Genomic DNA, 16474 nt, shown 5'->3' with positions numbered 1-16474 from the left:
TCTCTCAAATCCCCCAAATTTCTGTTTTTTCTCTGCTTACCATCAGTTCACCAAGAAACAAAAATGAACCAACTACCAGAAATCTTTTTCTTTCTCTGAGTCTTCATGAAAGAGTCACGATCATTCATTTGCCACACATCTCAGACAGTAGAGTCCTTGAAAGCAGGAACCGTGCTAGAATTCCTTATCATTTTTGTGATTTTAGCAACTTTTTATTAGATTTTAGGAAGCAGACACTCAGGCAAGGTAGGTTAAGCAAAGAAAGCTTATCATAAAAATCAAGGGACATCATCGAGCAAACCGAGACTATGCTTTATTTGAATCCCAAACAGAGAAGAGAAAGAGAAAGGGGCCAGAAAATATGCTTAAAGAAATAATCACAGAAAACCTCCTCCATGGATTTGGAAGCACAAAGGATTCCAAATCCATGGAGCCTAAAAAGATCTGCATTAGACACATTGTAATTAAATTGTCACAAGCCAAGACAAAGAATTTTTTTCCCTTTTTTTTCCACAGCCTTTATTTGGGAAGGAGGTGTATTTTATTTTTTTGTATTTAAATTTTTTTATTTATTAGTTCTAATCAGTTATACATGACTTAAAAAGCTCTTCAATTCATTGTACACAGATGGAGCCGAATTTTTCACTTCTCTGGTAGTGCATGAAATAGTCACACCATTCATGCAATCGTACATGTACCTAGGGTAATGATGTCTGCCTAATTCCTGGTCTTTCCTACCCCCTTTACCCCCTCCCCTCCTCCCCTTTGCCCGCATTCATCCTATGCCCACCCACCACCCAATGTGGATTAGCATTCACGTCTCAGAGAAAACATTCTGGCCCTGTTTTTTGTTTTGTTTGGGTTTTTTTTTTGAGATTGGCATGATATTCTCCAACTCTATCTGTTTACTTTGCAAATGCCATAATTTTATTCTCTTTTAATGCTGAGTAATATTCCATTGTGTATATGGACCACCATTGGACCCAGCTATCCCACTCCTCCGTCTATACCCTAAAGACTTAAAAACAGCATACTACAGGAACGCAGACACTTCAATGTTTATAGCAGCACAATTCATAATTGCTAAACTGTAGAAGCAACCTAGATGCCCTTCAATAGATGAATGAATAAAAGACAAAGAATTTTTAAAACAGCGAGAGAAAAGTAGCTGGCGGTAGACAGGGGAATCCTGCAAGACTATCAGCAGATCTCTTAGCAGAACCCTTCCAGTCCAGGAGAGACTGGGATGATATTATCAAAGTATAATAATAATAATAATAATAATAATAATAATAATAATAACGCCAATCAAGAGTATTATACCCAGCTAAGTTGTCTTTTAAAAATGAAGAAGAGGACCAGGGCCCTCTGTGGCTCAGTGGTAGAGCACTTGCCTAGCATGCATGAGGCACTGAGTTCGATCCCTGGCACCACATTAAAAAAAATAAACAAATAAAATAAAGGTATTGTGTCCATCCACAACTAAAAAAAATGAAAAAGAGATGAAAAAAATTTCCCAAACAAAAACTGGGTTCACCAAATGAAGAGTCCTAAAGGGAAATCTTCAAGTTGAAGCAAAAGAATACTAAATAGGAACATAACAAGCATATGCAAGTATAAGTCTCACTGGTAAAGCAAATACATAGAAAACACAGAATCATATGATACTGTAATGAGGCTTTTCATACCACTTTTAATACTGGTATAAAAAAGTTAAAAGACAAAAAGTATTAAAAATAACTATCACTACAGATTTATTTTATTTATTTTTGGGCATAGAACATAAAAAGAAGTAAAATTTAACATTAATTATATATTTTAAAAAGGGCAGGAGGCATACAGTGTAGAGTTTTTATAAGCAATCGAAGTTAAGTAGTTATCAGCCTAAAGTACACTATTTACAACTACAGAAAGTTTTACGTAAGCCTTGTGGTAACCACTATGTAGAAATAAAAGAGAAAATCAAACCGTATTACTGCAAAAAAAAAATCGTCACAGTAAAAAAGTGTCAAAAGAGGAATAGAGAAACAGAAGAATTTCAAAACAGAAAACAGCAAAAGTAAGTCTTTACCTATCAATAATAATTTAAATGCAATTGGATTAAATTCATCAATCAAACAATATGGAGTAGCTGATTGAATTTTTAAAAAGAGATCCAACTATAATACTATTTACAAGAGATATTCTTTACCTTTGAAGACATTCGTAGACTAAAAGTGAAAGGATGGGGAAAGATAGTCCTTACAAAAGGTATCCCAAAGAATACATGAGTGGCCACACTTTTATCAAACAAAATAAGTAAAAAAACTGTCATAAGGGACAAGAAAGGTTATTTCCTAATGTTAAGCTAGTAAGTTCAACAGGAAGTTAACAATTCTGTGTTGCATAGGTACTCCAGCTAATGTTTCAAACAATGACAAGAAATATTAATACACCTGACAGGAAACATAGGCAGGGTACAAAAGGAGAAGGAGGAGGAGATTTTAATAACCCATTTTCAATAACAGATAGATCACTCAGACAGAAAATCAATAAGAAAACAGAGAGCCGAACACCGTAGGGAAAATGGACTTCACAGACATATCCAGGACATTGCACTCAACAGCAGCAGAAGACACACTCTTCTCAGGTACACACGGAATGATCTCCAGGGTAAACCGTGTGCTGGATCACAAGACAAGTCTGAGCACACTGGAGAAGACTGAACCCATTCCAAAGATCTTCTTCAACCATGATAAAATCAAACTAGACATTTGTAACTAAGGGGAAAATGGGAACGTTCACAAACACATGAAAATGAAACAACAAGCTCTTGAATAATCATTGGGTCAAAGAAAACACGGAAAGGGAAATTAGGAATCATAGCATAAAATGAAAATTTTTTTAAAAAAATGATTTCTCAACTTAGGAGATGCATCAGAGACAGTATCAAGAGGGAAGTTTATAGCGAAAAACATCTACATTAAAAAAGAAAAAATTGATTAAGCAGGCTAAATTTTAATTCCAAGGAAAGAGAAAGTACCGGGTGTTGGCCACAGAACAGTAATCCCAGCTACTTGGGAGACTGAGGCAAGAGGATTACAAGATGGAGGCCAGCCTAGAGAGCAAACCAAGACCGGCTTCAAATTTAAAAATAAAAAGGGCTATAAATGTAGTTCAGTGGTAGAGTGCTTCATACACGAGACTCTGGATTTGATGCCCAGTGCTTCAAAACAAAACAAAATAAAACAAACAAACAAAAAAAACCCCAGCAAACTAAGCCCACATTTAGCTTAAGATAAAAGATTATGAATATTGGAGCAAAATAAGTGAAATTAAGAACAGAAAAATAGACTTGATTTTTGGGAAACTAAACAGAACTAGCAAACCCTGAACCAAACTAGGAAAAATGTAGATTTGAAAGAAGTAAAACGAGAGACAGAGAGAGAATGCATTACAACCAATGAACGAATACCAAAGAAGTCTCAAAGACCGTAAGGAATTGTTATGAAAAGTTAAACAAATTGGACACGAGGAGAAATGAATTCCTAGAAGTGTACCTTTTAAGACTAAATCAGGAAGAAATTGAAAGGCTTGACAGAGCAATAATAAATACGGAGAGTAAATCAATAATCATAAACCTTCAATCCAGAAAAGTCCAGGTCCAGATGACGTCACAGATAAATTCTATTCAACATTTAAAGAAATATTAAGCTGTAGATGTAGTTAAGGGGTGGATGGATGGGTGGATGAATAGATGGATAGATGGATGGATGGGTGGATGGATGGATGGATGGGTGGATGAATAGATGGATAGATGGATGGGTGGATGGATGGATGGGTGGATGAATAGATGGATAGATGGATGGATGGATGGATGGATAGATGAGTGGGTAGATGGATGGATGGATGGATGGATAGATGGATGATGGATGGATGGATGGGTGGATGGATGGGTGGATGGATGGATGGATGAATAGATGGGTGGATGGATGGGTGGATGGATGGACAGATGAAGCATGTGTGTTCTACATTGAGAAATAATGAATCAGAGTCTACCCTGCTCAGTCTCTCAGTTCTCAGAGTAGCTATTCATTTTCTGAGAGCTGGGGACAATAGAGTCTAAGCCAAGGAAGAGATGCAGTACCCACCAACTGTCTCTAAATAAATCTTTTCAAAGGAAGAACTGCATCGGGGCCCCATCCCACCGTCATTTCTGGTTTCCTAATATGAAAAGAAATGCATTTGATCATAACCCACTGGCACTGCTGGTAGCAAATCAAGGTCCCAGGAGGGAGAGATGGTATGTCCTTTCTTCTTTCCAAACCCAAGAGGAAGGTAATGGAGGAGGAAAGAGAAAGGAGGAGAAACAGGTCAGGAAAGGAAGAAGGAGCAGGTAAAAAGAGAAAGAGGGAAGTTCTGACACCTCCTAAGGGATTTCCAGACGTTGAGCACCATACACATAGTACGCCATTAGTCAGGCACCCCCAAGGTCCTGGGGCCATGATGGTGGATAAGATGGACACAGTCCTGCCTTCCGGAAGCTAATGGTGGAGCTGGAAAAGCCCATGTTGCCTAAGCAGGATTTGACCCCAGAAGGCTGGATTTTGAGTTCCAGAGTGCCAACCTTCACCCAGGAGAAAGACAAAGTTGCCAGGGTGACTTTACAAATGATTGATACAAAAGAATAATGATTTAAAAAATGAATGAATGAATGTCTCATCTCTCAACAGAACCTTTGCTCCTTCCTGGCAGGAGCCAGGCCCACTTCATTGCTCGGGGGCCACTCACTTCCTCCCTGTGACGTCCATGATGTGACGGTAGCAGGCCTCGTGCATTCCAAATAAATCCTATTACGTCGGCCCCAGCTTGACTCCCTAGGGAGAGAACGACCCCCCCCACCCCCCGTCAAACTTCCCTCTTGAGCCTTTGGGGATGAAATAAGGAGCCTGGCAAAACGACGACGCAGAGATTGATTTCCATCAGGCCTCCTCCACATGCTAATGACATCTGTACACAGTGTGTTAATGGTGCTCAGTTTCTAGGCAAATCCTGCTCTCCTCGGCTACAGGAAAGTGAAAACAACCTGAGAAGAAACGGGGATCACAAGGCCAATATTCACGTCAGCCATTAACTTCCCTCCACGGATCCACAATGGGCTAACTCCCTCAGAACTGCTCCAACCTCAAACCTCCTCCTTCGTTTTGAAATGAAGGAAGATGGTCCCATTTCTTGCTGTGGCCACTGTGCCACCAATGTCCAAATATCTGCCACCCTCTCCTGGCCTGAGCAGCCATTTCTCCCTGTTTACCTCTGCATCACAAATTGTCACCAACTTGCGCCTTAAAAGCAAAAAAGAAAAGTGTATTTTATTATCTCCCAGTTTCTATAGGTCAGGAGACGGGGCCTCACTTTATTGTCCTGTGTCCTGCTTTGGGTTCCTCACTAGGCAGCCGAGTCACCTGGGTTGCGGGCTCATCTGAAAGCTCAAGTAGGGAAGAACCCATTGCCAAGACCCCTGGACTGTGGGCCGCACCCAGTCCCTTGTGGGCTGTTGGCCTGAGGCCTCGGTTCCCTGCTGGCTTTGGCTGAGTAGTATTCCATCCTGTATTTATACCACATTTTCTTCATCCATTTATCTGTTGAAGGGTGCTGAGGTTGGTTCCAGAGCTTGGCTCTTGTGAATGGAGATTCTATAAACACTGATGTGGTTGTGTCTCTGTAGTATGCAGATTCCAAGTCCTTTGGGTATATGCTGAAGAGTGGGTAACTGGATCAAGTGGTGGTTCTAGTCCCAGTCTTTTAGACAAAGGGGAATGGAGGGAAGGTAGAAGGGATGAGAATAGAAAAGACAGTAGAATGAATTGGACAGAACTGTCCTATGTTCATACATGAATCCACTCTCAGTGAAACTCCACATAATGTACAACCACAAGAACGGGATCCTAGTTAGAATACTCTCTGCATGGAGAATATGTCAAAATACACTCTACTGCCATGAATATCTAAAACGAACAAATAAAAAAAATATTCAGACAAAAACAAAACAAGAATAGGCCTGCAGTTCCGACATCCATGAAAATCTGAAATAAAACAATTCCTCAGCCCTTAGGTTCCCACACAGTGGCCTACATTCCCTTAAATCACATCTATGCACTTTCTTGTTTACTGTTCTTTATGAGAGCTTTAGAGTTACACATAGTAGCTGGGTTCATCCCAACAACTCAGACAGCATGGAAGCTTTTAACTTGCTTCATGGTTGTCTTCACCAACGACCTGTTGAGTTCCGTGAGGAAAGGAAACTCATCTGTTCAGAGCGGGACCCCCCCCATTAACTAACTCAGAGGCCAGCTGACTCACTGAACGCTCAACACGTACGCTGACCTATCTTTGAAAGAATGAATGGCTAAGCCAAAGCATTCTCAGTGTCTCGGTGTGTTTGGACACTTTCCCCAAACTGAGCAACTTATAAAACACCCAGACTCTCATACGTTGACCCTCTTAGGCCCAACCTTATCCTTTCTGCCCTTTTTCAATACCAGGGCGAAGAAAAGATCTTGGAAAACCTAGAACATTCCAAAATAGCATGGCTCAAAAAGTAGACTCTTTCCTACCCAGCGATGTTGATTCATCAACCCATAAATCCAGAGGAACACTGAAGTCCGTGTTTGCTTTCAAATATTAGTTCAGGGAGAAGAGAGGGTTGGAGAGGGAGACGCTACTCTTCCTGGCCACTGCTCTGTGCCAAGCACCAGGATGTGTTCACACTTGGGATTGACGTGGCTGTAAAGATTTACATGCCCACTCTTCAGAGAGGGAAATAAGTTCAGAGAGGGAAAATGCATTCCCCGGTGCTGTGCTGCGAAGGTGGGCGGCACAGGGAGCTTCGTCTAGTCCTTGCTGATTTTCTGGATGGATGTGTTCTCAGGGTGGCTGATCCCAGGATTCTTGACGATTTGTCTGTTGGTTCCTGCAAGCCCTGGGTGCTGGCCCTGGCTCACCCCCGCCCTGTGCAGGAGGAGACTCCCGTGGCTCAGTGTTCTTTCTTTCATCTCTTAGCTTCTGCCAGATGGAAACTCCACGGAGCTATTAAGCTCCTGGAGGCGGAGGCCTTGCCAAGCCCAGAGCCTCGCTGGAAGGTAATGCTCAGCAAATATTGGTTGGGTTCTCGTGATTGGAATTTTCAAGGGCAATCCAGAAGGAACCACATCACCACTTGGCAGGACCTAATCAGGGACAGAGGAAGCCACAGGGACACACGCTTAGAGGCCCTGGAGAGCTCCCAGGTAATGCAGGAGTCAGCAGCAGAGTAAGCAAACAGGGCCACGACGCCAGCTCCGTGGGGGGTTGGCGGGCTCCTCTCTCACCTTCCTGCCCTCCCAGCCCCTGACGCCTCTGAGCTGTTTCCCAGCAGGTGGATTTGTGGACTTAGGATCTTGGGAGTCCCAGAGGAAAGGGTGGTGCCTGAGAGAAGCCGGTCCTTTTTCCCTACCCCCAGGCTCCAGAGATCTGAGAACTGCAGATGCTGGAGCTTGACAGAACATTCTAGAGCGCTCCTCTTCATAGATTCATTCAGTCACCACGTATGGAAGGTTGTGTACCAGGCTCAGAGTTCCTCAGTAAGACTCAGTAAGAGTAGGAATGAATTAGGCAAAGGCTCACAGAGTCAGCTGGCTGGTGGGAGAGAGAAACAAATGAGCAAAGCACAACGTGCTTGCTGACCAAGGGGACATGAGAGAGGCACCTAAGCCAGCCCGTGGTATCTGGAAAGGGCTGGAGGAAGCAGTGCTCAAGCCAGCCAGGTTGAGGCCAAAGAAAGGAAGGCTAGTGCCTCCTTTGTTATAGCATCTAGTTCGACATGTCTAGCCACCTTTCTGTATCCAATATCAAAGTCTGCTTTGTAACTTATTGCTCTGCAGCAGAGTACCTAGATTTAGAGGCTTAAAATAATTGCCATCGTATTGTGTGTATAATTTTGTGGGCTACGAATTGTGAGCAGGGCTCAGCTGGCTGGTTTGCACCATGAGGTATCAGTGGAGGGTACCCGGAGTTAATCAGTGGGAGAAGGGGCTGTCCTGGGCAGATCCAGGTCAGCTACATCTTTGAGTAACTGGTGACTGTTAGGTCGGTGGCGGCGACTTGGTGGCGACTTAGTGGCAACTTAGAACAAAGCAGCCCGCGCAGAGAAAGAACATCAATCAGATGCCGGCGGAAATGCCTGTCGATCAGCCAGATCTCCTGACTAACGCCTGTCAATCAGCAGGACCCCCTGGCCAATCCTGGAGTTCAGCCAACTCCCCTGACCAACTTCAAGGGGGCAAGGGACCCTAGAGACACCTTTTCCTGTCCCAAGCCCTTCCCTTCCTGCTGTAAGCCGCATAAAAGTCCAGTCTGGTTGAGCTTCCACGCGGTTTCTCCTCAGACCCTTCTCCTGTCCCCTCTGTGGGTCTGATCGAGTTCCGCCCGGGAGTGATATCTCAATAAAGCCTGTTCAGCAGCCCTTTTAAATCTGCCTCCTTTGGTCATTGCCTGCCTCAGCTGATCTGACAGTGACCAAGCTGGAATGGATGGAAAGCTGGGGTCAGCTGGGGGTGTTGAAGAAGCAGCACAGGACCTTGCCATATGGCAATCTCAGATAGTCTAATCTCATGCATAATGGTTCACAGTGCTCCCAGAAATAGTAGTGAGACAGGAAGTGAGGTTTCCAAGTTCTTAGGATGTTGAACCCCAAACCTGTCAAGATATCACTGTCGCTGTATTCTATCCACCGAACCGTTAGAAAAATCTCCGTATCCAATGAAAGGGAGGGTCCACCTTGCCATGGTGGAGCATTGAAGAATTTGCACACAGGGTTTTTTGTTTGTTTGTTTGCTTGTTTTTATAATAAGATTCACAAGAAGATGCAAAACTACTACAGGTTGAGTATCCCTTATCCTGAATACTTGGGAGCAGAAGTATTCCTGACCTTGGAATAGTCATACAGACTTTACCACTTAAAGTGACTCTAATCTGAAGATTCAAAAATCCCAAAATGTTCCAGAATCTAAAACCTTCTGGAGAATCACATCAAGGTTCAAAAAATCTCAAGCTTCAGATTTTAGAGTTTTGCATTTAGGGGTGCTCAATTGGTAGAGAGGATTCCTTTTACTCTTTATCCATTTTCCCCCAAAGATAATATCTTATAAAATGATACTATTGTACATGACCACATGATATTGTCAAAACCAGGAAATGGACTGCAACTTTCATGATATGTACTTGTGTGTGTGTTTGTATGTGTATGTGTGTGTGTGTGTGTGTGTGTGTTTGCAAAGTACCAGGAAATGTTATCATGCGTGTAAGTTTGAGTAAGTACCACTGGTGATGAAGATATACAACTGTTCTGTCATCTCAAAGAACTTCCCTCATTATGGGAGATTTTAATCCACATGAGAATGGATTAATCCACATTCTCAAATACCTGAAAACGACGCTCTCGGTTGAGTCTCAACACAGCTCTCCAAAACCTGGATGACCCCATGGCTGACCCTCAGTTTCCTCCTCTGTTAAAATGGTAAGCAATGCCCAACCGAGGATTCCGAGTGGGAAATCAGTGAAACTATGGAGATCAGAAAGCCCAGGTCACAGATCCGACTTCAGATCCCTGCCTGATGCCTCACTATTGCCAACCCTGGCAAATGAGCTTCATTCAGTTCGTTCCTCAGTAAGACTGGGATCAAATGGCACGCACATCGTGAGAACATGGTGAGGATTAGGGGAAATCATGTCGGCCAAACCCCCAACACAGCACTGCCAGAGGACCCTCTGGAGTCCCTCTCTCCTTCTTTAGGATCTTTCAACTCATCTGCAATTCTGGCATCTTGAAGAATTTGCATAGCTCCCTACCGGGCTTCATGGTAATTAGTTTTGATCATTTGTTGTGTAATCCATCAGATAAAATCCTCAGAAGATTGTTAGCAAGGTATTGTTTGAAACAATCCATTCCTTCACCAATTCTGAAGCAAACCATCTTCCCCCCATTTCCCTGAATCATTATAAAGGACACGCCAGGACACAGCCCTGACATGATTAGAAAAACCTCCATGTGAAAAAATCCAACTGTCTTATTTCCATAGGCACTTGGAAGATTCTGTCCAGTTGTGTGCGCCTTCACCACGTTTCAGTCAATGACAGGCTGCATGGACCGCAGTGGTCCTGTAAGTTTATAATCCAGCTGAAAGACACCTGTTGCCCAGGGATGTTATAGAGTCATAACATCATAGCACACATAAGGCTTTGCTCATGGGTTTGATGTGATGCCGGTTTTAATTTTGTTCGGCCAGTTATGCGAAAATAAAGCATGTGCAATTATGCCCAGTACAGGCCACTTGATCATGAGGAAAAGGGACTATGCTATTGGTTTACATGTTTATCATACTATTCAATTGCTATTCTAGAGGGCACTCTTATTCTACAAACAAAACATTTCTGTAAAACAGGGTACCAGCCTCAATTTTTATTTTTTACTTTTATTTATTTTATGTTTTTTTTACTTTCTGCATCTCTTGAGCACTGAGCTTTTGGCCTAGGCCATCTAGTTTGGGGTAAGTACAATCTAACTTGGGTGCAAAATCATGAAATCATGGAATGAAGCGTTTCTCAGAATGTGTCCCTGTTGGTAAGTGACCCATGACTACATCTGGTTCTGCATCCGGGGTGTCAAAGTGAAGTTTCCCCACAAAGTCCCCGAGGGAAATAGGAAGAAGGTGAGGTTTCCCTCCAACGTGAAGGAAGGAGCTGTTCTCCTTTCTCTTGACTCCGGCGTCTTATCCTCAAACATTTGCTCTTCAGCTCCCTGACAATTTCCTTCTCCACAAACACACCCTACAGTCTGAATTCATTTCTGATGAAGAGAATCGTGGGACCTGGACTCAAGATAGGATGCCACCCAGCGTTAACAAAGTGTCCTAGACCAGAGGCCTCGATCCTGCTCCCTGTCCCTCACCCCCAGCCTTCCACCTCCTTGTGAACATCTCAGGAGCATCCCCCGTGTGGGTTCCTGCAGGCTTAGAAATATGGCATTTCGATGGCTTCACTTGGGGAGAATTTAAATGGAAACAGCCCCGTAGCGTGACTTCAGAGCAAAACAAAACCAAAACCAGCTTCTGAGAGCCAGTCATCATGACCAGGCCACCTTGGTCAGAAGTCAAATCATGACCATTTGCAGGAAACACGAGCATTCTTCTGTTCATCTCCCCTTTGAGGGAGGCTCGTGGCTCGGCTGGGTGAAACCTTTGGCCCCTTTCCTGGAACATGCTGAACTTCGCTTTGTACATATTTACTGGAGAAAACACACAGGTGTCTGTTTTCTGTTCGGACTGGAAGAAGCATCAAGTGACAATGATCCGTCCCATCCGTGGCCAGATCAGACTTCCCACATCTGTAGCTGGGGACATTCACTCGGCTTTGGCACTCCTGCCCCCATGCAGGGCCACCTCCCTGTTAGCTTTAAAAAGGAAATAACCCTTCTCACACTCACTCTGAGGACTTCTGCAAAGATGGGGTGATGCAATAGGATTTGTGAAACAATGCATCTGTCACTCGGATGTGCTTTCACTTTGCTGGGAATCTTATTAAAATGTAGGTCCTGACTCCATAGGATTGGGATGGGTCTTGAGGTTCTGCATTTCAAGGTGATTCTGCAGCTGCTGGCCTGGGAACCACATTTGGCACCAGAAGGTTTTTAAAACACTTCCCTGATGGAGTGTTGGAACAAAACATTAAAGCTCTTGGCACATATTTTCTTCTTGGAAATAATATCTACAGAATATCAAGACTATCTTGGGCAAAGCTTTAGAATTCCTCATAACCAGTGTCCTGGTTCAGCCTGCCTCAGGGTGAGTGAGCAGTATGCAATCAGCCCTCAAGTTCTAGAATCAAAGCCAGCCAGCATGCTGATGGGCTCTCCTATGGTGTATCAGTTAAGTATGGCTGCTGTAACAAAAGATCACAAGCTTATGAACATGCAACACCACAATTTTATTATCTTAGTTCTGGAAGTTAGAAGTCTGAAAATGGATTTCTCTGGGCAAAGCCTCAATGGGTATCATGACTGCATACTTTCTGGGAGTTCAGGGGGAATATGCATTAATTTGGCTTCTACAGCCACTTACATTCTTTGGCTGGTAGACCCTTTCATCTCTGAAGCCAGCAACATTGCATCTTCAAACCTATGAGTCCTGTTTTCTCGTTACTTCTCCTTCTCTGACTCTGACACTTCTGCCTCTCACTTATGATTTCCCCATCTCAAGATAGAAAATTGAATCACATTGACCAAAGTCCTGTTGCCTCATAAGATAGTATAGTCACAGATTGGCTGGGGAGTAGCTCAGTGGTAGAGTGCTTGTCTAGCATTCATGAGGCCCTGAGCTCCATCCCCAGCACCATGGAAAAAATACTTATATATGTATATATTCATACATAACTTTACATAAACCTATATTCATATGCATTTGTATTTATGTATATTTACAAATAAAATATACATATTTACACAGACATAAATAGTCACAGGTTTCAGGGATTGGGACATGGCCATACTGGGGGCATCATTATTTTACTTTTATATCCTATATCCTTTCATGAGTCCTGGTGGAAGTCTCACCCTGGTCAAGGCTGGGATGTAGAGAAGTTCACCAACCTAGGAATCAATGGACAAATGAATGGATAAAGAAAATATGGTATACATTCATGATGGAACCCTGTTCATACACAAAAAAGGGATGAAATCCGATCATTATGGATGTAACTGGAGGTTATTGTGTAAAGTGAAATAAGCCAGACATGGAAAGATGAGTACTGAGTGACCTCAAGCATGCAGAAGCTACGAATGTTGATCACCTAGAGGTAGAAAGTAGAGTGCCTGTCACTGGAAGTTAGAGAAGATATTGTGGAGGGGATAGAAATACGAATTACCATGATTTTATCATTGCATATTATATATATATATAATTATCAAGCTGTACTCCATCATTGCTGAGAGCCACAGCCGGAGTGGCCCCTGGCATTTTGCCAACAGTATTGGTTGACAGGCAAGGCATTACTATCCGCCTTGGCTGCTACTTTGGAGTTCTCGTGGGGATTGGGCGGGGGGATTCCCAGAGAGTTCCCATTGGTTGGGGAAGTGCAGGAGGAGGGATTTCCGGAGGAGATATTTCCGGTTGCTGGTCCCTGGAGGAGCCGCATGGCGGTCGGCAGAATTCCCGGGAGCGTGTGTGGAGTGTGCTGGTAGAGTTCAGAAATAAAGTTTGTTCCTACTTCAGTGGCTCGTAATTTGTGCCCAGCCAGACTGCGGCACATCATAAATGCAAATATCATGTTACTTAAAAAATGAAAACAATTAAAATTTATAAATGGTGAATTGTAAATAAAATGTGATAGTAGAAAGAATGAAGCTTCTAGAAGTTACCATAGGAGTTCTTTTTTTTTTTTTTTAATGTTTTAAGGCAGGGAAAGGTTTTTCTCATGAGATACAAATATCCCCTATCAAAATCAACCTAAAAATGAAAAGATATGTGTATGTATGAACACACATGGATGTGTGTCTAAGAACTTTTTGTTCATAGAGGGACGTAATGAAAAGAGTTAAAAGGTAAGTGACAAGAGTAAAAAGGACACATTTGCAATGCTTATACCTAGTGGGAGCTTCTATGCAACATACGCAGACTGTGGAATAAATCAATAAGAAAAAGAGAGACAACCCAGAAGAAAAATGGGCAGGAGGCAAGAACAGGCATTTCTTGAAAGATCTCCAAAGAGTAAACAAACATAGGAACAGGTAACCAGCTCCAATAGTCATCAAAAATTGCTGCTTAAAAGTACAAGATACTACCACACAAATAGCTACCAATTTAAAAGTCAGACAGTAGAACGACCAGAAAAGTTATTGATTGACGGTGGGAATGCTATTTGGTGGGAGGACTTTTGAAAGCAGCTTGACATACATATGAATCTGTACATCCTTGACCCAGCAATTGCTTTCTTAGATGTGTACCTACCAGAACTAAATGCACCAAGGGTCAAGGAGAAGAATATTCATGGTGACACTATTCACACTGAACCCACGCTGGTGACAACCTAAATGCCCATCAACAGAGGTATCAAGCAATCAGCCATGATCAGTTCCTATAATGGCATGACACGCAGCAATAACCAAATATCACCATGCACAACCAAAGCAAAGCACACAGACTCCCAAACCCTGAGCTCCCGATGGTGTCGAATGAAAGACGCCAACACCAAAGGAACACAACTAACTGACACCAAGTGTAAAAGCAGGCCAAAGTAAGCTTTGGCCTTCAAAAGGTCCAGAGATGGGTTAACTCTGATGGAAACCTGACAGATAGCAATTGAGAGGAAGCCGGAGGGAAAGTTCTTGGGGAGCAGTGTTCTATTTCTCAATCTGGGTGTGGCTGATTGGATGTTCTCTTTGTGATTTCCTCGAGCTGTTCATTTAACTTTGTAAGACTTTTTTTTTTTAATTGTTTTCCCTCTAGGTACACTTTAGTTCATAAAAGACTTCAAAAGCCAGAAGACCCCCAGGGTAGCTGCCACCCTGCCTCCCATGCAGCCCAAGCCCGGGGAGCTGTTTGCCTTAGGATTGGGAGGATCTCTGCTCCCAGGCTCCATCCCCAGACCTCCCTGTGCGGCCCAGCAACTTGGATACCTCCGGTTGGCCTTCGGCCAGCTTCCTCCACTTCTGGGGTCTTTTGTGCCCCTCAGGTGGAACTGTTTTCCGAGCATGCTCTAAACCCTGCCTTGGGGGCCTGGGGGGCCTGGGTTTTGTTTCCTCCATGTCATCCCTCCCTGTGGGCTGCTTCAAATGAATCCTGTGGACGACAGAGAAATAAGAGAGTATTAAAAATGTCAGAGCCAGATCCTGAGCTGCACAGCTGGGTAAATAGAGCCAGTGGAGATGTTTTTATTAGTGGCTTTATGGTTATGCTCACTTAAGTTATGGATTTACGGTGGGGGTGAGCGAATCTTCTACCTACTTCCGGACCTGCTCAGATCAAATCATTCGGCACCCTTGTATTTGAGGACAGAAGATACTCGGTTTCCGGGGTGGGGGTGGGGGCACGGGTGCGGTCACCATTTTAGGAAATTGTCTACCTTTGCACTAATCCTTTACAGAGCAATTTCCTTCCTGGTGGTGCAAACCTAATTCCCTTTCTCTTGAATCTCCCAAGGGAGCCTCCCCTCCCTGCTCTCCCCTCAAGAAGAATGGATATGGCAAAAGTTTCTTGGTTTCTATATGAGGGAAGTAGAAAGGGGGTGGTGTTCTGTACAAGATGGAACTTCTGTGATCGAATGTCATGGTCAATGTCCTCAGCAGAATTCAGAAATGAATTCTATCTCTGCAGTTACAATGCCCAGAGCCATCTTTCAAGAACACCCATGACATGGGCCAGAGAGACCAGATTTTAAGTTCATGTTTACCAACATCATAAGCTACACTACCTTGGAAAAATTATTTGAAGCATCTGTTTCCTCATCTGTCAAATATAAATAAAAATTGGACTTACATAGGCCAGTTGTGAGGAGAAAGTAAATATATACCTATAAAGCACTTAGCATAGTACCTGGCACAAAGTAAATCCTCAATAAGATTAAATATGAACAATGGAAGGTAAGCTGTCCCAGAAGATGTAATATTTGAGTGTTATCTCAAAGGATAATAGTAATAGTTCAGGATATTACCGTCTTATTATTGCCAAACAATCTACCTCCAAACTCAGTGGCTGAAAACAAACACCATTAGATCATGTGTTTTGTGAGTCGAAAATTCAGACAGAGCCCAGAGGAGATGGCTGATCTCTGTGACACTGTATCTAGAATTAAGAGAGAAAACGTGAACAACTGGGACTAGAGATTCCACTTCCAAGTGTTTGGTGCCTTGGCAGGGAGGACCAGGCTGGAAAGCTAGGCTCAGGAGGGACTGGCAGCCGGTGTACAGACCAGAGGCCTCTCCAACCTGGAAGCCTTGGGCTGTTGAACTTCTCAGCTGGTAGCTCAGTGTTCCAGTGTTGAAAGCCAAAGTTGGATTGCTCTTGATGATCTAGCCGTTGAAATCCTGTAGTACTATTTTTGCCACACTCCATTGGTCAAAATGGTCAAACACACTCATGAAATTCAATTGGAAAATCACAGACCCCTTTTCTCAAAGAGAAGGATGGCAAAAGATTCATGCCATTGTGTGTGTGCATGTATGCATCTGCGTGCTTGTGTGTGTGTGTGTGTGTGTGTGTGTGTGTGTTATCACAGTGTCTACTCTATGTCAGGGTCCTGAGCTAAATTCTTTTTTTGTGATTGCTGTTCTCATCATTGTCCCCCCGTTTGTTGAAAATATCACAGCACAGCAGAAAGATTCAAACACGGTATTTTGAAATTCATCCCAGTTGTAGGCTGAGCATCCTGAAGGTTGGTGAGACACCAAAGTCAGAAGCCCCAGCATTGC

This window comes from Marmota flaviventris, chromosome 1, assembly GCF_047511675.1.
Source record: "Marmota flaviventris isolate mMarFla1 chromosome 1, mMarFla1.hap1, whole genome shotgun sequence".
Lineage (NCBI taxonomy): Eukaryota > Metazoa > Chordata > Mammalia > Rodentia > Sciuridae > Marmota > Marmota flaviventris.
The sequence above is the reverse complement of the archived record's forward strand: the minus strand, read 5'-3'. Positions refer to the sequence as shown.